This window comes from Ascaphus truei, chromosome 5, assembly GCF_040206685.1.
Source record: "Ascaphus truei isolate aAscTru1 chromosome 5, aAscTru1.hap1, whole genome shotgun sequence".
Taxonomy (NCBI): domain Eukaryota; kingdom Metazoa; phylum Chordata; class Amphibia; order Anura; family Ascaphidae; genus Ascaphus; species Ascaphus truei.
Window position 1 is genome coordinate 44,681,266 of NC_134487.1, and position 6,097 is coordinate 44,687,362.

The following is a 6,097-nucleotide window of genomic DNA, read 5'->3' on the forward strand; positions in this document are numbered from 1 at the left end:
GACACAGAGGTCTCCCCAAGGTCCCTGTTTACTGCACTCAATCCAATCATAATAATATACATACAACACAATAGCCCATTCACTTGTATGTATAACAAATAATTAATTAATATAGGTGACCTGTAGTAAATGCTCCACACTTGGTGGAACAACGTATTACTAATAAAAGCCTAATTGGCCAAAAATAATAAAGTTTTATTACAAAAATAAATAATAAATATATATATGATATTATTTTAATATATTATTTTATATATATATATATATATATATTATATTATTTAATAATAAATAATAAAACGTTATTATTTTTGGCCAATTAGGCTTTTATTAGTAATACGTTGTTCCACCAAGTGTGGAGCGTTTACTATAGGTCACCTATATGATTTGTTATACATACTAAGTGAATGGGCTATTGTGTCGTATGTATATTATTATGATTGGATAGAGTGCAGTAAATAGGGACCTTGTGGAGACCTCTGTGTCATTCCCGCTGTTTTGTTTGTATACAATATATTGTCCCTTCTATGCACCACCCCACAATACTGATTTGCAATTAGTAGAGCGGTGAGATCAATTTGTTGTACTAACATGTTTCTTCACAAATGCAGGGGGAGCATAGGCGATAAGCAACATGAAATTTAAAAAAGAAATTCTCTAAGTGCAGGTGTCTTGTGCAATCATGAAAAACAATGCCGGTTTTAGCTCGTACATGACGCCTACTCACACTGTGGTGAGTAAATGATCGCAACTCAAACTGTGGCCATAATCTTTTCTTGTCACTCTTCAGAATAGATGCACATCAGTGTAAAGAGAAAATATGTACCATAGCGCTTATCAGTGTATACATTTTTTTTTTTTTTTTTTTTAATCTTTTTTTTTTCTTTTATTGAAGACAGATGGGTAATGGTACATACAGGGGTTACATTGGTATAGCATTGTACATTTTTGGGATAGTTGAACTTGTTTGTGGAGCGCGTAAACAGTCTCAATAAAACATTTTCTCATTTAGCTATAGTAAGAAGCGGGAAAGGGGGGACTCAGGTTGGGGGAGATAGTTGGGAACGACATAAGAAGGGGGGGTGGGGGTAGGGGGTAAACTGGGGGAGGTGGGGGGTGGGGGGGAGGGAGGGGGAGGGTGGGTGGTGTTCGGGATCTCCTCTCTCATCTTTAGTATTAGGGGGAGGGGTGGGGGGAAGGGGGACAGGTCATGTTTTCTCACTCTGTTTGATTTTTTCGTCGGGGAGTTGTTTGCCTTTGTCTTGCCTAGTCTGGAGGAGGGGCTCCGGAGCTTGTCCAGGGTTCCCAGGTATTGTAGAATTGTGGCATTTTTTGTTTGAGCATTGCTGTTAATTTTTCCATGTTCATGACTACGTTTATTCTGTTTACTACTGCTCTTCTGGAGGGAGCTTTCAGCTGTTTCCAGGATGCTGCCACCGAGCATCTTGCTGCTGTGAGTATGGCCGACATCAGCCTGGATGTGGGGGCCGGGATGTCCTCTATTGGGCTGCCCAGCACATATGTCAGAGGGTCTAGTGGGACTTCCAGGCCCAGGATCTCGTCCAGCAATCTCTGGACTCTGGACCAGAATTTCTGGATCTCAGGGCATGTCCACCATATATGGGCCATGTCTCCTTTTTGACCACATCCTCTCCAGCACAAATCAGGTGTGCCGGGGAAGATCTGGCTCAATCTACTCGGGGTCAGGTACCATTGAAATAATATTTTGTAAATGTTTTCTTTTGTTGTCGAGCAAATTGAGGTTTTGGGGGCTGCCTCCCAGATGTCCTCCCAGTCTTCAAGATCTAATGGTATGCCCAGGTCTATACACCATTTTTGCATATAAGCATGTGTGGGCGAGGGGAGGGAGTTTTCGATTATACCGTAAATTGATGTAATTAGCCCTTTCTGGTATTCTCTCACTTGGCAGAGGGACTCAAATTTGGTTACGCCGGGGAATTTTGAGGTCGGGGATAGAGCTCTGAGGAAATGTCTTACCTGTAAGAATGCAAAAATGGGGAAATGGGGGGCCGTTAGTTTGTTTTTGAGCTCCTGGAAGGACAGAGCTTCATTATTCTCTAGAAGATCCGCCACCGTGCTAATATGGAGGTCCTGAAATAGACCAATTTGGGCTTGGGTGCATCCTGGAGGGAATTCAGGGTTCCCAAGTAAAGGGGTGAGTTGGGAGGGGGTTGAAGTTAGGCCATATTTCCCTCTGTTTTTGGACCAAATAGACCACGTGCATTTCATTGCTCCTAGTTCAAATTTCTGGCTAGGTTTTTCTTTATATTCTGGGGACCATAGCAATACTGGGAGGGGTACAGGGGATACATAGCTAGCCTCCATTTCCAACCAGCAGGCTGTACTCGGGGGATTATTCCATACTACTGCTTGTCTGAGCTGAGCCGCTTGGTAGTACCTGACCACGTCTGGTACTCCCAGTCCGCCTCTTGTCTTTGCTGCCATGAGCACCGATTTCGGGACTCTGGGTTTTTTTTGCTTCCATATAAACTGCATTATCTGCTTTTGTATATTTCTCAGCTCAGCTAGCGGTATTGGGATAGGGAGGGTTTGAAAATAATATAACAGGCGGGGTAGAATATTCATTTTGGCGGAGACGATTCTGCCAAACCAGGAAATCTGGTATGTATTCCAAGTCTCAAGATCTCTTTTAATTTGACTAAATAGGGGGGGATAATTAGTTTTATATAGCATGGAATACATTTTAGTAATTTTTATCCCTAAATATTTTATATGGGACGAGTTCCATCTATATTTGTAATTCGATTGGAGGAGTTTCCATGTGGTTTCGGTGAGGGATATATTCAGGGCCTCAGATTTGTCCCTGTTTATCTTATAGTCTGATGCCTGACTAAATTGATCTAGTAATTTGTGGAGGTTGGGAAGGGAGATATGGGGGTTAGTTAGGGTCAGAATAACGTCGTCCCCGAAAAGGGATATTTTATAATTTTTGTCGGTTATGCTTATGCCTGATATATTCGGGTCTGCTCTAACTTGGGCTGCCAGGGGTTCAATTGAAATTGCGAAGAGCAAGGGGGATAGGGGACAGCCCTGCCTGGTTCCGTTTCTGATGTGTATCGGACTGGATTGTCCTCCTGGCAATTTCAAATATGCGGTGGGGTTCTGGTAGAGTGCTCGAATCCCCTCCAGAAATGGGCCTGAGAAGCCGAACTTGATCAAAGTTTTGTCTAGGAAGGTCCATTTGATACGATCAAATGCCTTCTCAGCGTCTAGACTTAGGATCATAGCTTGGAGTTTGTTGAGATGCACGTGGTCGATAATATTAATAATTTTGCGGGTGTTGTCAGAGGCCTGTCTTCCTGACACAAATCCCACTTGGTCTATATGAATTAGTCTGGGGAGAATAGGATTTAACCGGTTTGCTAGGATCTTGCTAAAGAGTTTTAGGTCTGTGTTAAGCAGGGAGATTGGTCTGTAGTTACCGCATAGCAGCGGGTCCCTTCCTTCCTTGTGAATAATAGCTAGGTTGGCAGCCGTAATTGTGCCAGGGATCGGGGCTCCTTCTAGAAAGGAGTTAAACATCTCAAGTAGAAAGGGGGATAGCGGCACTTTAAATTTTTTATAATAGGCGTTTGAGAAGCCGTCTGGACCAGGGGTTTTGGCTATCTTAAGGGTGCTTATGGCTTGCGCCAGTTCTTCCTGGGTGATTTTACCATTTAGGGCTTTGAGTTCCTCGTCCGTGAGAGATGGTAGATTGCATTTCGATAGAAACTGCGAGATACAGTCTACTTCTGCTGGGTCATGGTTAGGGGGGTGGAGATTGTAGAGCTCCGTATAATATTTTGCAAATTCTTGGGCAATTTCCTTTTCAATATAGGTGGTGTGGCCTCCTTTAGTGCGAATTTTTGTGATTTGGGCCCTTGCTTTTATGCCCCGAAGTTTTGATGCCAGAAGTTTATCGGCCTTATTGCCTTTGTCATAAAACCTTTGATTGGACCATTTAAGCTTTCTCTCCACCTCTTCTAATTGGGACAATTTAAGTTCAGTCCTTGTCATGTCAAGTATCCTGAGTAATTTCTTAGTAGGGGACTTTTTATGCTGCTGTTCAAGAGCTATTATTTTCTCGGTTAGCGCCTTTTGCGTTTTTAGTTTGAGTTTCTTTTTGTAGGATGCCAGCGAGATTAGGTCTCCTCTGATTTGGGCTTTGTGGGCTTCCCACAGTGTAGACGCTGAGGGGACCGACCCTTTGTTTAGTTCAAAGAATATGTCTAGTTTGTGCCGAATCGTGTCTACAGTTTGGGGGTCGTTTAGTAGCGAATCGTTAAGTTTCCAATTATAGGAGATGTTCTTCACAAATGGGAGAGATAGGGTCAAATCTATCGGGGCATGGTCGGACCACGTTATCGGACCTATATTAGAGTGGGAGGACGCCTGGAGTACATTTGTGGAACCTATGAAATAGTCGATCCTCGAGTAAGATTGATGTGGGGCCGAAAAGAACGTGTAGTCCCTCTGGCCCATGTGCTGGGCCCTTCAAATATCCGTGAGGGAGAAGCTCTTTAAAATCTCTCTAAATCTTATCGCTTTTTGTTGGGCCTGAGCTATGTGTTGGGCGGAGGGGAGGGAAGTTCTGTCTTGCTCCAGTGAGAGAGCCATATTGAAATCCCCGACCATAATCAGTGAGGCTAGCACGGATTGATCTAGGGAATCCAATAGATCCTGGATAAATTGTACCTGGTTTTCATTTGGTGCATATATGTTTATTATGGAGATTGGGTTTCCAGATAGGGATCCTTGTATGTGCAGATACCTCCCATCTGGGTCTCGGGTTATGGTGGTGAGGGCAAATGAGACACTATTCTTTATTAGGATGGCTACTCCTCTTTTTTTAACCGGGGAGGAGGCGTAGAAGGCCTGGGGGAAGGTCTGTTTGAATGTGTTTGGGGGGTCATTTGAGTTGAAGTGGGTCTCTTGTAAGCAGAGAATATCACTCTGGAGTTTCTCAAACTCCTGGAGTGCTAGCCTACGTTTCTTAGTTGAGTTGAGACCCTTTACATTAAGGGAAGTGATTTTGATTGATGACATTATGGGGGGGGGGGGTGTTTCCAGGGGTACGAGGCCTGGACCCCGTGTTTGTCCCATGACGGGGGTTGGCGTGCTTATTACTGGGTGGGGGATTGGTGAGTTCTCTACCTGTTTCGTCTAGCGTTTTGGTGTGGGGGGTTCGAGAGGAGGAAGGTGAGGGGGGGGGGGGGCAGGGCAAGGAAGGAGGGGGGGAGAGGGGGAGAGGAGCACACAAGAGGGAGGAAAGAGGTGGGTTTTCAGAGAGCCCATTTGTTTTCCCCTTTGACATCTACGTGTCAAGGAGTTGGGGTAAAAATCCCCGGGAGATCCTTCCGGGGCGCCTATCGTTGGGCACTTCCGGGTTTGGAGGTCCGACACCCTCCCTTTTTTGGTTTGACAGAGGGGAGCGCGGGGGGGGGGGTTAATAGGATTGGGTTCGTCTCTGGGGAGAGTCTTGGGTTCCCTATTGTGAGGAGCTTTGCGAGTGCGGGGGGGTGGGGGGTGGGAGTGAGGGGAGGGTGGAGGGGGGGATGGGAGGGTAGGAGGGGGAGGAGGGGGAAGAGGGGGGAAGGTGGGGGGGGAGGGGCAGTGGGAGGGGGGGGGAGGTGGGAGGGGGGGGGAAGTATGGCTCTTTTCTGTGTTTTATTTGGGTATGGGGATCAGGGGGGGGAGGCGGGGCGAGCAGGGGGGGGGGGCAGGGGGGGAGGGGTCTTGGTTGACGGGGGGAGGGGGGGGAGGTGGAGGTAGGGGGGGTGGGGGGGGGTAGATTAAGACCTTTCACTATGCATCGACATTATTCGTGGTAACACATTATATAGAGTGTTAGGATACAGTTGTAGACAAGCATATTCACAACAGTGGGAAATTTCTATCAGACATTATCTTAGTGTTCTTCCTGAGAGGCTGGGGGTATTCACAGATAACCTTAAGGAAAGCCGTTCTTTTCCTATCTAGCCACTCAGGGGAGTCGGGGAGGAGGGGAGGCGGGAAAAAATGTGGGGGGGAAGGTTGGGGAGGAACTGTGGGGGGGAGGTGGAGAGGTGGAGAGGGT